Source organism: Acinonyx jubatus, chromosome E2 (assembly GCF_027475565.1).
Source record: "Acinonyx jubatus isolate Ajub_Pintada_27869175 chromosome E2, VMU_Ajub_asm_v1.0, whole genome shotgun sequence".
Taxonomy (NCBI): domain Eukaryota; kingdom Metazoa; phylum Chordata; class Mammalia; order Carnivora; family Felidae; genus Acinonyx; species Acinonyx jubatus.
Genome location: NC_069396.1, coordinates 52,075,232 through 52,090,700, shown reverse-complemented (window position 1 = coordinate 52,090,700; position 15,469 = coordinate 52,075,232).

Sequence of the window (15,469 nt, the reverse complement as noted above, 5' to 3'; positions counted from 1 at the left end):
GGAAACAACATAAACGTCCATCAACAGGTGCATGGGTCAGACCGACTGGCCCATCCAGACCACAGAATATGCCTCCATACTGAACAAACTACTTATACGTGAAATAATGTGGACAAATCTCAAAATAATCCTGCTGAGCAAAAGAAGCCAGACCAAAAAAAAAAAAAAAAAAAAAGAATATTCCGTATGATTCCGTTTATATAAAAGTCTAGAAAATGCAGACTGATCTCTGGTGACAGAAAGCAGGTGGGTGGGCGCCTGGGGACACAGATTGGGTAGGAAGAAGGAATTACAAAAGGGCAGAGGATACTTCTCGGGGTGACAGATGTGTTCGCTGTCTCGAGTGTGGCCATGGCTTCACAGGGGTGGATGTGATGTTAAAACTGACCAAGTTGCGGGGCGTCTGGGTGGCTCAGTCGGTTGAGCGGCTGACTTCGGCTCAGGTCATGATCTCGCGGTCCGTGAGTTCGAGCCCCATGTCGGGCTCTGTGCTGACAGCTCAGAGCCTGGAGCCTGTTTCCGATTCTGTGTCTCCCTCTCTCTCTGCCCCTCCCCCGTTCATGCTCTGTCTCTCTCTGTCTCAAAAATAAATAAACGTTAAAAAAAAAATTAAAAAAAAAGAAGAGGCTCTGCCTCTTTAGAAAAAAAAAAAAACAACTGACCAAGTTGCACGCTTTCCAGTGTGCACAGTTTATTGCACGCTAATTATACCTCAGTAAAGCTGTAAATCAATAAATGAAAACCAACTCATTGAACTGTGTACTTTAGAAGCTGAGCCATGTACTTTTTTATCGTCCGGGATTGTGTGGTTGCAGGTACCTGGTGCCTGAATCAACCTGACTTGCACAAAAAAGACCAACACACAAACTTGCAGCCAACAGAAAAGTCCTGGAAGTGGAGTGCGCCCGGCACAGTGATGAAAGACGACTCTACTGTCTTACCAACTTCAAAGTTGCTAAGAGACTAGATCTTTACTGTTCCCATCACACACACACACACACACACACACACACACACGCGCGCGCGCGCGAAAAAGAAATGATAATAATGTGACGCGATAAAGCTATTAGCTAACGCAATGGTGGAAATCACGTTGCAACATAAAAATGTAGCAAATCAACACGTGGGTCCGCCTGAAACTTACACAATGTAATGTAAATTACATGTCAGTTGCATCTCGGCTTAAAAACTGGACGGAGAGATAGGTCATAAAGCAAACAGAGTGAAACATTCTATACTGAATCGAAGGGGGGGTGTGGGGTGAGTATCCCTTTGATTTTTCTGCATGTTTGAAATACTTTATATTAAAATGGGGGTGAGGACGCCTGGCTGGCTCAGTAGGTTAAAATATCCGACGCTTGATTTCTGCTCAGGTCATGATCTCATGGTCTGCGGGATCAGGCTCCCTGCTGACACCTCGGGATTCTCTCTCTCCCTCTCTCTCTGCCCCTCCCCCACTCGCTCGGGCGTGCTCTCTCTCAAAATATATAAATAAACATGTAAGAAATGGGAGGAAGGGAAAACTGTTTCTCCACCCATAACACTCTGACACCAAAGGTGTTGGGCGTCCCCCCTCCCCCACCCCCTGCACCAACCAATTCTCCATCTCTCTGGACACCAGCTGGGTGTCCAACACTCCAATTCGATTCTGACACTACCCAGAGTCACCGCGGACCCCACGGGTTAAGGGCTCAGTCCCACAAGACTGGCCCCCACTTCAGATGCCAGTCCCAGGTCCCGGGCTGTCACCCGCACTTCTGCCCCACCAGGTATAAAGAGCGGGTTCCCTCGACCTCCTCCTCAGGTTGGGCAATTTGCTATGGCAGCTCACAGAACTCAGGGAAACATTTTTCTTAGGTTTATCAGTTTATTGTAAAGGATTTTATAAAGGATACAGACGAAGAGGAGCACAGGGCAATGTCCAGAGGGTCCGGAGTGTGGGAGCTTCTGGGCTGTGAGGTTGGGATGTGCCACGCTCTCCCGGGGTGTGGATGCATGCATCAACCCAGAAGCTTCTCGACCGGCTGTGCTCAGGGTTCTGTGGAGGCATGATTGGTTAAAGCATTGGCCACTGGTAATTAAGGTGGTTTCTCTTCCCAGAGATTGAAAGTTCCAATCTTCTGATCCCAGGGTTGTCTCCTCTGGCCTCCATCACTCGGGAAATCCCATGGGCTTTAGAAGCTCTTATGTCAGGAAACGGGCCAAAGAGCAAATGCGTATTTCTTATGGCTCAGTCTCACAGCGGGACTTCCCAAGGGAGAAGAATCTGAAAAGATCGAGCAACCAGACATAACACGTGACCTTTGCTAAGCGCCTGGTTCATTTATTTATTTTCTTTCCTCTTTCTTTCTTCTTTCTTTCTTTCTTTCTTTCTTTCTTTCTTTCTTTTCTTTCTTTCTTCCTTTTAATGTTTATTTATTTTTGAGAGAGAAAGACAGAGACAGAGCTTAAGTGGGGGAGGGGTAGAGAGCGAGGGAGACACAGAATCCAAAGCAGGCTCCAGGCTCCGAGCTGTCAGCACAGAGCCCGACGTGGGGCTGGACCCCATGAACCGTGAAATCATGACCTGAGCCAAAGTATGACGCTTAACCCACTGAGCCACCCAGGCGCACCTCTCTCTCTCTCTCTCTCTCTTTTTTTTTAGAGAAACCTCTAGGCGCCTGGGTGGCTCAGTCAGTTAAGGGTTGACTCTTGATTTCTGCCCAGGACATGACATCACAGTTTGTGGCTTTGAACCCCACATTGGACTCTGTGCTGACAGCTCAGAGCCAGCTTTGGATTCTGTGTCTTCGTCTCTCTCTGCCCCTTCCCCTCCCCAAAGATAAATAAATAAGCATTAAAAAAAAAATTCTCTACTCCCAACATGAGGCTGGAACTCACTACACCGAAATGAAGAAAGCCAGGCACCCCTGGGGTCCTGGTTCAAACAAACCAGCTTGAAAGACCAGTGGGGACACTTGAATATGAAGCAGGAACTCAATGTTAAGGAACTACTATCCTGCCTTGTGGGTACCCCGGGGGCGGGGGTGGGGCTGTCTTTGTGTTTTAGGGTCACACATGGAAGTATTGAGGGGTGAGACGTCATCGTCTGGGGTTTGCTTTAAGACACCTCAGCACTCAGGCTACAATAATGCAGGATTTCATAAATCACGTTGACTGGGAGAAGCCAGGTGCCAAAGAGCACACACTGTGTGATTCCATTTATAGAAAGTTCTAGAAGGAGTGGGGCGTCTGGGTGGCTCAGTCAGTTGAGCGTCTGGCTTCGGCTCAGGTCACGATCCTGTGGTTCATGAGTTCAAGCCCCGAATCGGGCTCTCTGTCAGCACAGAGGCTGCTTTGGATCCTTCTTCCCCCTGACTCTCTCTGCCCTTCCCCTGCTTGTGCGCTCTCTCTCTCTCTCTCTCTCTCTCTCTCTCTCAAACACACACACACAAACATATAATGGGGGGGAGGTGGCAGTGCCCAGGGACGGGGGATGTACAGCTGTGACCCTTCAGTACAGGATTCCAGGCAAACCCGTGGAGAGACACCAGGTTTGGTCAAGGGACGGAAGCAGGTGCAGCAGGAAGCCTGAACCACAATCTCTCTACTGGGGGTTTTTGCAGGCAGGCCTGTTTAGGATGGGCTGGTTCCTATAACTCCGGTGGGCTTTGGGGTCCAGGGATGGTCTCCAGCCCCCTGGTACGGTCCCGGGTGATTTGGGGCATGGGCAACAGTGGTTCGGTATGAGGGGTGGATAATAGGGGTGTCTGGGGGGCTACGGGCTCGGGATTGGTTGGTTCGCATCCCAAAGGCGGGCTAGTAGGCACATTGTTGTCTTTAAGGATCAGCTAGCTCGGATGGGGGACAGTCTCCCCTGGTCTGTAAGGCACCCCAAAATGTCAACCAGTCACGAGACACAGGAAAACGTTTCGACGATTAGTTCGCCTGTACGTGTGGTGGCTCGCATTGCAAAAGGGACTTCGTGGGTGTCATTAAATTAAGGATCTTGAGATGGGGCGATTATCCTGGATTCTCCAGAGGGGTGGGCCCAACACGATCACAAGGGTCCCTGTGAGAGGGAGGCACAGGGCGATCTGACACACACAGAGGAGGACGTGGCGTAGTGAAGAGGGAGGCAGAGACTGGAGTGACGTGGACAAAGACGTAGACCCTTCCCTGGGGTCTCCAGGAGGAACCGGCCTGCCTTGATTTAACCCCGTAACACTCGTTTCTGACTCCCGGCCTCCAGAAAACAGAGCTTGTGCGTGTTTCGTGTTCACTTATTTATTTTGAGCCAGAGCGAGAGTGAGATTGAGATTCCCAGGCGGGCTCCGCGCTTTCAGCACAGAGCCCCGCTCGGGGCTCGAACTGAAGGACTGAGAGATGGTGCCCTGAGCCCAAACCAAGAGTCAGGTGCTCGGCCACCCAGGTGCCTGGGATAAGTGTGCGTTTTCAGTCACGGGGGTCTGTGGTGCTTTGTTGTAGCAGCTGTAGGAAACTAACACGGTCTATTTCAGGGTTGAAAGAGAAATGGGGAACCACCGCCCCCCCCCCCCCCCCCCCCCCGGGAGCCAAGGTTAATTGTGATGCTCCCAGCCTCTGGCATCAGGGACCCTGTCATCTGCACTGGGGTCAAGGGGCTCACAGCCTCTTCCTGTGTAAAGTCACTGGCAGGATGGGGGGAACAGGGCATCTGTGACCTGTATCCCCTTCCTCAGACTGGAGCAGGGGTGGGTCGGGGGGAGGTGAGAATCTGGACACCAGGCCAGGTCACCCTTAACACACTGGGGACTCACCAGAGGGGGATACAGGCATTTTTTTTCCCCCATCGGACCAGAGGTGTCTCGACGGGGTTTCCGGAAAACGGGGTGCAAGCTGTGTTTTTTCGATTTTCATGAAAACACGGGCTCAAAATGGAACACCTGTCAGTGACGAAGGAGGAAGACAGCGCCCGCCTCATGGAGGACCCACGTGGCAGGGTCTACGGAGGACAGGTGGACACCAGCCCTCTTCCTTCGGAATTTCTGCCTCCCCGGATCTCCCTAGAGAAGCCCATGAACGTGAACCCAAGGCAGGACTGGCAAGGATGCCCATCGCCGTGTTGTTATCATGGCAAGGGAATTGGCCACACCCGGGGGCCACCGGGAAGAAAAGAATTAAATGAGCCCAGACTTTGCGAACGAACGGGGGGGGGGGGGGGGCCCTGCCTGTGGCTCAAGTTGCAAACCGGTTCTAGCGACAGCCCTTGGAGGCGTGTAAACTGACAATGGGACGAGACGTTAGGGAACAACTCATACGGCACCGTGTGCAACGCTTAGGTGAAAACCCTCTACGGAAGCATATATTTAAAAAAAATTTTTTTTTAATTTTTTTAATGTTTATTTATTTTTGAGAGAGAGAGAGAGAGACAGAGCATGAGCAGGGGAGGGTCAGAGAGAGAGGGAGACACAGAATCTGAAACAGGCTCCAGGCTCTGAGCTGTTAGCACAGAGCCCGACGCGGGGCTCGAACTCACGGACCGCGAGATCAGGACCTGAGCCGAAGTCAGATGCTTCATCAGACCAGTGAAACATCATCGATACTCACACTTCTTTCTTCCTTTATGCTGAATGTACAATAAACCCTCACCTTCCGAGTCCTGCATTCAGACTGTAGGCTCTGTCTTGAGCGGATGCGCGAGCACGAGCACAGAGCCAGAAGGTGACCTGGGGACCCCTGGATGGATGTATAAATGGCACCAAGATCGCTGGGAACAGAACAATGTGGTCCTCCAGAGGCTGTCAGAGATGTGCCATCAGCCAGCGGGGAACATTTCAGCAGCAGCTTTGAAAGCTAGGTCGAGTGTCACAGACAGTCATTTTAATTGTTTTAAAGCCGGCTCCACACTCAGCGTGGGGCTTGAACTCACGGCCCCAAGATCGCCGGCTGAGCCAGCCAGGTGCCCCTGACATTTAGTTAGTTTAGTTTAGTTTGACTTATTTATTTTGAGAGAGAGGAAAGCGCAAGTCGGGGAGGGGCTGGGAGGGAGGGAGGGAGGGAGAGAGAGAATCCCAGGCAGGCCCCGCACCGTCAGCACAGAGCCCCACACGGGGCTCGAACTCACGAACCGCGACATCATGACCTGAGCCGAAGTCGGACACTCAACCGACTGAGCCCCCCCTCCCCCAGCGCCCCAACATTCAGCTATTTGAAACCCTTGTGATAGGAGTCCCAGATTGCAACAGACAACCTCCAAGGACGCCCCCAATGATAAGGAAGTGACTGGTGGCAGGTCTAGGGCACTTAACAAGCCCACCTAAGCGTCATCAACCCCCACTCAACTATTTATTATTATTGTTGTTATAATTATTATTATTTTAGTTTTTATTTTTGAGACACAGAGAGAGAGACAGTGGGGGAGGAGCAGAGAAAGAGGGAGACCCAGAATCAGGCTCTAGTCTCTGAGCCATCAGCACAGAGCCCGACGTGGGGCTCGAGCGCGCAAGCCGGGAGATCATGACTGGAGCCGAAGTCGGACAGTCAACCGACTAAGCCACCCAGGCGCCCCTAAATGCGCAGGATTGTAAAAGAAACCAACCAATAAGACGGTTATCAAACTATTTAAAAGATGCGGTCTCCACTAACAGGTGAGGTAGGAGAACCAGCAGCAACTCTAAATTTCAAAGTGGTGAAGAGGGTAAACAGCGTTTCAAATATCGGTGGCAGCTGGGATGTGATTTGGAAACATCTGTGATTTCTCCTCGCTGGAAGAACGGATTCCCGAATCAACAAAGTCACAGGTGATCGCCAGTGCTGCTGTGACCCGTCCCCTACATCCGTAATTGTACGAGTTATCTGCCCCGTAACAAAACACTGCAAAACTCAGTGGCTCGAGACGATAGCCGTCACTGAGTTTGCTCCTGAATCTGCAATTTGGGTGGGGCTCCATCGGTGGAGACAGCTCAGCCTTGAACCCTGGGGCAAGTCCTCTGGGAACTGGGGGTGGGGGTGGGGGTGGGGGTGGGGGGTGGGGGGGATCCCCTCTTTGAAGACGGCTCCCTCACTTGGCCGGCAAGTTGGTGCTGGCTGTTGGCTGGCCAACTCAGCTGGGGGTGGAGGTTGGGGGTCCTCACGTCCTCTCCGTGCCGGGCCTTCCTCATGGATTCTTGGGCTTCCTCCCGGCATGGAGGCTGAATTCTAAGCGAGTCCGTCCCCAGAGAGCAAGGCGGAAGCACACGGCGTCCTTCATGGAGTCTCAGCACTCACATGACATCGCTTCCTTCCAGCCCTATTGTCTGCGGTCGTCACCCAGGTTCAAGGGGGTAGGACACAGCTTTCATCTCCCCGTGGGGAAAAGCATGTGAAATGGGAGGTGCTGGGGAGGTCATCTTTGGGAAATACGATCTACCGCCCAAATCGGGCAAAATGCCAGATTTCAGTGGGAGGTCCCTGCCAAGAAGGACGTGATTCTTTTTTCTTACCCAAGGTCAGAGGCTCCGTGAATTTGATCTACAAGCCTGTCACGGGTCCCCGGACCCCACGCTAAGAACCCCTGAGCCAGAGTTAGGTGAGTTCGGGCCGACAACTTCTAGGAGGGTGGTTGAGGCATGATCTTATAAACATCAGCTCTAGAGAAGGTTGTTCCTTTGTTCAACAAATATTTATTGAGCTGACTGACAGCTCGGAGCCTGGGGCCTGCTTCAGATTCTGTGTCTCCCTCTCTCTGTCCCTCCCCTGCTTGCACTTGGTCTCTCTCTCTCTCTCAAAAATAAATTAACAGTAAAAAAATTAAAAAGATCTCTCGTGATTGGCCTCCCTTAAGATACAGAGACTTCATATTGTTACCAACGTCAATTCTCTCCTTCCTTAGTCATAGAACTCCAATTTTATCGGAGACAGAAATATGCCCACTTAAAAAGACAGCCTTCCCCAGCCTCCCTTGCAACCGGTGGTCAATGAGATATAAGCGAAAGCTGCAGGGTGGAACTTCTGTGCAAAGTCCTTAAGAAGGACACGGGCAGCTGGCATGTTCCCTTTTGCCCTGCTCTCTCCCAACACCACCACCTCCTTCCTCCTGCCTGGAATATGGGCGTGAAGGTTGGTGCTGCAGCAGCCATCTTGGACCACGAAGCAACCTTGACGATGGCAGCCTCATCCATAAGGTTGGTGCAGAAAGTTGGAAGAAGCTGGTCCTGGTGGCTCTGTGGACTCCCCCGTGTCACCTCCAGACGGCTGCTTTCCAGACTTCTTTAATACGAGTGAGAAAGAAGCACCCATCTTACTTAAGCCGCTGCTACTTCTGGACTAACAGCAGCTACACAATTCCTAACCAAGGCGCCTGTCACACTGTCCCATTTGATGTACGAATACTTTCTTCCCGTAAAGGCTCCAGAGATCTGTTGTACAACATAGTGCCTACAGTCGACACTGCGGTATTGTGGGGCGCCTGGGGGGCTTAGCTGGGGAAGCGTTCGACTCTTTGTTTCGACTCAGGTCGTGATCTCAGGGTTCCTTAGTTCAAGCCCCGCGTCAGGCTCCGCGCTGACAGTGCGGAGCCTGCTTGGGATTCTCGCTCTCCCTCTCTCTCTCTCTCTCTCTCTCTGCGCCCCTCCCCTGTGCTCGCTCTCTCTCAAAATAAATAAATAAATTCAAAAGGTAAATCCATACAATTTCAAAACAATACGGTCTTGTGGACTTAGGACTTTGATCGTGGGGCACCTGGGTGGCTCAGTAGGTTAAGTTAACCGACTTCGACCCACGAACCGTGAGATCATGACCTGAGCCATAGTCGGATGCTTAACTGACTGAGCCACCCAGGTGCCCCCGGCCTTCCAAGGCTAAAACGGAGGAGCAGGCTGTATGCCCCGACCCTGGTCACCCCGGTCAAGGGCCCCTCCCCATCCCATAGATGCTCAGCTCCTTGGCTCAGCAGAGAAGACTTGCTGGGAAACTTACCCCTGGCCCTCCTTGGGCCCTTCTCCCCTGTCACCCCAGCCTCACCCCTGCAGTCACTACCCACACGATTCCTGAGTGCCCGCTGTGCACAGGCACCAGGGAGAGAGCCGGAAACAAGATAAGCCAAGAGCCTGCCCTAATGGGCCGCCTAAAGTCAGGCAGGGCTAAACACAGTGAAGAAATGGGCTAAGGGCCGGGGGAAGGCGAGAATTGGGTCTGCAGCTTTGGAGGCCTGGGAAGGGCACATGTGGGCGGAGGCCTGATTGGAGCAAGGAGATCAGCCAGGTGGAGATTTAGGGAAAGGGCATTCCCTAGAGGAAAAGAGCCCGTGCAAGGGCCCTGGGGCAGTCTCCTACTTACACTGTGTGATTCAAGGAATAAGAATGACACCTGTGTGGCCGGAGGTGGGTGAGGGAGGGGAAGAGGGCCAGAGATGAGGGCAGAGAAATATTTAAAGGCAGGCCATTTAGGGCCTTGTGGGCCATGGGAAGGAGCCAAAGGGCTTTTACTCTGAGTGGGATGGGAGCCACAGAAGAACTGGGAACAGAGGGGGATGTGAGCTTGGGCGTTGGCAGGCTTTCCTGGCTGCCGTGGCAAGAAGAGACTGCGTGTTTGTGTGTGTGGGGGGGGGGGCAGGAGGGAGGGAAGGCTACTGTAATAGTCCGAGCGAACCGTTGCTGGTGGGGGCAGAGACCATGAGAGGTGGTCAGGCTCTGGGAATTTTTTTTTTTTATGTTTATTTATTCTTTGAGAAAGAGAGAGAGAGAGAGCATGAGCAAGGGAGGGGGCAGAGAGAAGGAGACACAGAATCCGGAGCAGGTTCCAGGCTCCGAGCTGTCAGCACAGAGCCCGACGCGGGGCTCGAACTCACGGACCGCGAGGTCATGACCTGAGCCGAAGTCGGCCGCCCAACCGACCGAGCCACCCAGGCGCCCCTCTGGGAATCTTTTGAAAGCAGAGCCAGCTGACAGATCAGGTGTGGGGGTGTGAGAAAACACAGGACCTGACAAGGACTATGAGGCTTTGGGTGCAAGCCACCGACACGGGGAGGCAGTGGGTGGGACGGGTCGATGTCTCCCGAACGAAGGTCCCAAGCTGTCTCACGCCCCCGGGCCTTTGTGTGCCCCCTCCCCCTGGCCTGGCATGCCCTCCCTTCTGCACTCCCCACCCCCACCCTCAGCCTCACCCCTGCTTCTGTTACAGCTGAGCTCCCATGCCAACCTCTCCTGAAGCTTCTCTTTAAGACTCTGGCTCAGCACCGAGTGAGGTGACTGGGGAGGGGCCGTGGCCTTAATCCAGCAGCAAACGCATCAACAGGAAATGACCTTGAATTCTTTTCTTCCTTCAGCAGATATGTACTGGGCCAGAAACTCTGGCAGGCACTGGGAAAAGAGCAGGGAACAGGAGAGACAGATCCCTGCCCTCGTGGGGGCTCTACGGGGAGAGAAGACACTAACCGAAGTAAAGAAGGGAAAGATCTAGTGTGTCACATGGTGATGGAGAGAACGGAGGGATTCCGTGGGGGGGGGGGGAATGCAGTTAGTCATAAGGCAATCAGGGAGGGCTTCGCTGAGGAGGTGACATTGGAGCGTAAACCGAAAGGCGATGAGGGAGGAGACAAGTGGAGACGGAGGAAGCGAGGGCGGCAAGTGCAAAGGCCCTGTGGTAGGACCGAGCTTAGGACATGGAAGGAACCTGGAAGTTTGTATGGCCAGAGCACATGAGTAGGGGAGGCAGAGAGAGTAGGAGCGGAGGTTCAGAGGGAATGGAGGGGGCTGGGACAGCCTTCAGGGCGTTGAGGGCCACTTTGACCCTGAGTGAGTGGGAGTCACGGAAGAGTTCTGAGCAGAGGAGGGACGGGATCTGATTCCAGTTTCAGCAGGATCACCAGAATCCCAGCAATAAAAATGGACGTCTGTCGAGCAGTTCCCATTAACCAAGAAACGTGTGAACAGCTTTGCACAAATGATGTCGGCGGAAGACCCACCGGTCTGTCCAGCTGTTCGACGCCCCCCCACCCCGCTCCCCGCCCGCCGTGAGCATTCTAGACGCTTCCCTCTCCCTCAGCCCCCGTGCCCAAGCCATCACCAACATCGGTACAGTTGCCTGCCCAGACAATGTTAAATGTTTCTTTATTTGTATCTAGAGAGAGAGAGAGAGAGAGAGAGAGAAAGAGGGCACAAGCAGGGGAGGGGCGGAGGGAAAGAGAAAATCTCAAGCAGGCCCCACGGGCTCGACCTCGCGACCCCGGGGACCACGACCCGAGCCGAAATCAAGAGTGGGGCGCTCACCCCACCGAGCCACCCAGGCGCTCCCCGACCCAAACACCGTTCAAAGGCGCTACTGAGACAGAACTCAGACGCCACACAATTGGCCCACTTGAATCGTACAAGTCAGTGTTTTGTGAGTAATTCACCGAGCTGTGTAAACACCACCAGAACCCATCTGAGCGCATTTGCATCACCCCCCCCCCCCCGTGAGAAATCCCTGATCTCTCCCCCCCCAACCCCGCCCCCCCAGCCCATCCCAAGGCAACCACTCACTTACTTTCTCTCTGATTGGCCTCTTCAGGACCTTTCCTGTAAAGGGAGGCCCACAATATGCGGCCCTTTGGGTCTGGCCCCTTGCCCTCAGCACCGTGTTTTCAATGTTCATTCGTGTTGTCAGCGCCCGTCGCTAATCCACTCCCCTTTGTGTGGCCGAATAATCCTCCATTGTCTGGATCTGTCACACTTTGTTCCCCCCCCCCCCCCCCCCCCCCCCGTCCTCCGCGGGCTGGCGGACATTTGGGTGGCTCCCACATTTGGGCTGTTCTGGATAATGCTGCTGGGAACGTTCGGGAACAGGTGTTTGGGTGGACAGGTGCCAGTCCTCAGGGGTCATTACCTAGCAGCGGGACGACCGGACCGGGAAGGGGTTCTGTTTTCACTCCGGAGGAACCGTCAGAGGGTCCTCGGAGGCGGCTGCACGGTTCCCCCCAGCCGGGCGGGGGGGTGGGGGGTGAGGGCCCCGATGTCTCCGCATCGTCGCGGACGCTAGTGGTTGTCCTCAAGCCCCTTGCCCCTCTGCACTCCCAGCGCCGGTAGCGCGCGAAGCACCTGCCCCTTGACGTCCCCCGGTTCCCCCCCCCCCCCCCCCCCCCGGGGTTCCCGGTTTCCACCCTGTCTTTCCCCCGCGCCACCGGCAGGGGGAGCCCGCAAGCCCTCCCCTCCTCCCCTCCCAGGTCAGATCCCGTCCCTCCTTCTCTCAGACCTCTTCCATAACTCCTCGCTGGCTGAGGATAAACCCAGACTCCTCGCCGTGCACACTCCTCTGACATGACTCCCGTCCCCACTTCCCTACCCACTCAGGCCCAGCCGCCTTTCACTTCTCCATGCCCCGAGGACTCTCCAGCCTCACAGCCACCCTCCGTGCTATTCCCTCTTGGCCCTGCTCTCTTCCTACCTCTTTTCCCTCTCCGGCCCGGACTTCACTGTCACCTTCCTAGAAAAGCCTCCCCTGACTCCTTCCCAGCCTGGATCGCACCCCGTCATCCTCACCCTCAACGCATTCAGCACCGTTTGGACTTGCTAGGCCATCTGAGTGACCGCTCGCCCCGTGGCCACCGCCACCCAGGGTGGGTTTCCACGAGGATGGGCGGGCATCAGTGCCTGGCCCAGGAGGAGAACAAACTATCTGTTCCCACCTCACCCCCCTCAACAACCCCCCTCCTACCTTCCTCTCAGCATGTACGGTTCCCTCTGCCCAAACACACCGTTCCCTCTACCTTTTCTCTGGCTGACTCCCACGGGGCCTCAGTTTCATGTGACTTTCTCTCAGGGAGTATCTAGCTCAAAGGTTTATTTCTTTGAATGTTTCATTATGTATTTGGAAGGGGGGGAGGGGCAGAGAGAGAGAGAGAGGAAGAGAGAGAGAAGCCGAAGCAGGCTATATCTATCAATATTTACCATATTAGAAGTTGAAGCCAATAGGGGAGTCGGTTGAGCGTGGACTTGGGCTCAGATCACGATCTCAGGGTTTGTGAGTTCGAGCCCTGCACTGGGCTTTCTGCTGTCAGCACGGAGCTTGCTTAGGATTCTCTGTCTCCCTCTCTCTCTGCCTTTGCCCCGGTTTGATCTCTCTCTCTCTCTCAAAAATAAACAAACTTAAAAAAAAAAGAAAGAAATTAAAGCCGGTAAGTGATTTAAATGGAGTATTATTGCATTTTAAAATAACAATAACAGAGGCGCCTGGGTGGTTCGGTCAGCTAAACATCCAACTTCAGCTCAGGTCATGATCTCGCGGTTCATGAGTTCAAGTCCTACTTCCGGCTCTGTGCTGACGGCTCAGAGCCTGGAGCCTCCTTCGGATTCTGTGTCTCCCTTTCTCTCTCTCTCTCTCTCTCTGCCTCCCCCCCGCCCCCCCCCCCATGCTCTGTCTCTCTCTCAAAAATAAATGAACATTAAAAAAATTCTTTTAAAGAACAATAACAATAATCAACCCTTTGCAGTTACCACCTAAACCCATGTTAATAAAAATAGTAACTTTTCCACACAAACAAAAGCATGAGTGAGAAGAGCGGCACTGTTTTGACCATTCTGCAGACATCTGTAATGTCTGGCTCAACAGAAGACTCGTCCCTTGCGTTTAGTCACGATATTGCACACGGTGTGGCTTCCGGAAAACTCTAGCGCACACTCATGAAGGATTGAGCGAGAAAGGCAGGCGATGTGTCAGGGTCAGTGTGAAAATAATTTGGGGGACAGCCGGCTGGCTCAGCCGGTAGAGCACGCGCCTCTTGGTCTCGGGGTTATGGGTTCCAGCCCCACGTTGGGTGTAGAGCTTACCTAAAAAAATAAACTTAAAAAAAGAAAGGAAGGAAGGAAGGAAAGAATTTTGAACTCTCCGGTCCCCTGACAGGGTCTCGGGGACCCCGAAGCACACTTTGAGACCCGTTGGCCTGCTGGTCCATGGTTTTGACATCAATAAACCTCCCAAAGCAGAAACTTGGATCTTCAGTTTGGAGGCAGAATTCGGCCTAAACAGACACACAATCTTAAGTTACTTCTCCCTGGTAATGGCACCGTCCGTAGATTTCACCACGGAAAAAGGGACGGCAGCCAGACTACCCCAGACCACAACGGGACCGTTCAGGAGGGACAGTGTGTGGATTCCCACGGCCTTATTAAAATCTAAAAATTTCCAAATCCAGGATCACCTGGCCCCAGGGCTTCAGGTGAGGGATCCGTCAGAAATAGAAGTTCCGTGCATGGATGTTCCCCCCCGCCCCCCAACCCCCAGCGATCAGACACTCTGCTATGTTCTAGCTTATTCTGTTTTATGTTCCCACAGACCTCTGGAGGTCACCCCCCCACCCCACCCCCAAAGCTCACAGCTCACAGCTTGGAAAACTCTAGCGGAACTTCCGGAAGCCCCTGTGCCAAGCCCCCTCTGCAGGGCTGGGAACGGGTTTGACTTGCTCCTTGCTTGCAAGCCCGAATTCTGGCGTAGGGCCTGGCTCTGTACCCAGTAGGCATTTAATAAATGTTTGCTGGGTGAACAAAACAACACATATCGAGCCAGGGACAGGGTTGGGACGGCAGCCCCGTCTGTGCCGCTCCCTGGGACTCAAGAACCCTGTCCTCGTCGTTCCCAAAGACCCAGGCAGCGGACCGCCGGCTCCCGCTACGGCTTTCTCTCCGGGAGGCGATTAACCCGAGCCGCCCTTCTGGATGAAACCGGAACTACACTTCCCACAAGCCTCGGGGCTGGGACTACGCTTCCCATAAGCCTCTGCTCTCGCCAGGTTCTGTGCCCTTCAGCCACCGGGGCAGTTAATTGCCTCTTTTTAGAGCTTCCCCCACCCCCCTCCCCCCCAGCGCCCCGTGTCGTTCTCTCTCCCCGCGTAATGATTAGTTCACCGTCCAGCCGTGGTTCCGGGGCCCTCTAACCCCCACGCCTCCTCGCGCGATGAACGTGCCTCAGTTTCCCCAGGGAGACAACCCCCGCCCCCGGCCCCCCGAGAGGCAGCCTCTCTCCCCCCACTCCCCACCCCCCCAATCCCGGACCCCTGATGGGGAGGGCTGTGCGCGGCGGGGTTCGTGAGCCGCCAGTCCCTGCTGCTCCCCTGGGGGGGGTCTTGGGTCCCCGCTGGGAGGGGGGGCGGCGGGGACGGGGCGAGCGCGCAGGGGAGGGGGTGTCTGGGTCGCCTCCGCGGTGCGCTGCGAGGCTGCGTCTGGGCTGCGCAGCTCCCGTCCGGCCTCACGCGGGAGGGACGCGTCGCAGGTGCTCCCTGACGGCGGGGACGTCCGCGCGCGGGGTGGGAGTCCGTGCTTCCGGGGTGTCTGCAGCTCGAGGGGGTGTGAGCCCCCCGACGACGCCTTGGCCTGGCACGCGATGTGTGCGTCCTTGTCTGTTTTGGCTGCGGACCGAGTTCCAGTACCCAACTCGGCCACTTCCCGGCTGGGCGCCTTGGGGCTAGGGGACCGCACCTCGCTTGGCCTCAGTTTCCGCATCTGTACGATGGGGACGATAAAAGCACCCGTCTCAGAGGGCTGGCGTTGAGGATGAAAAC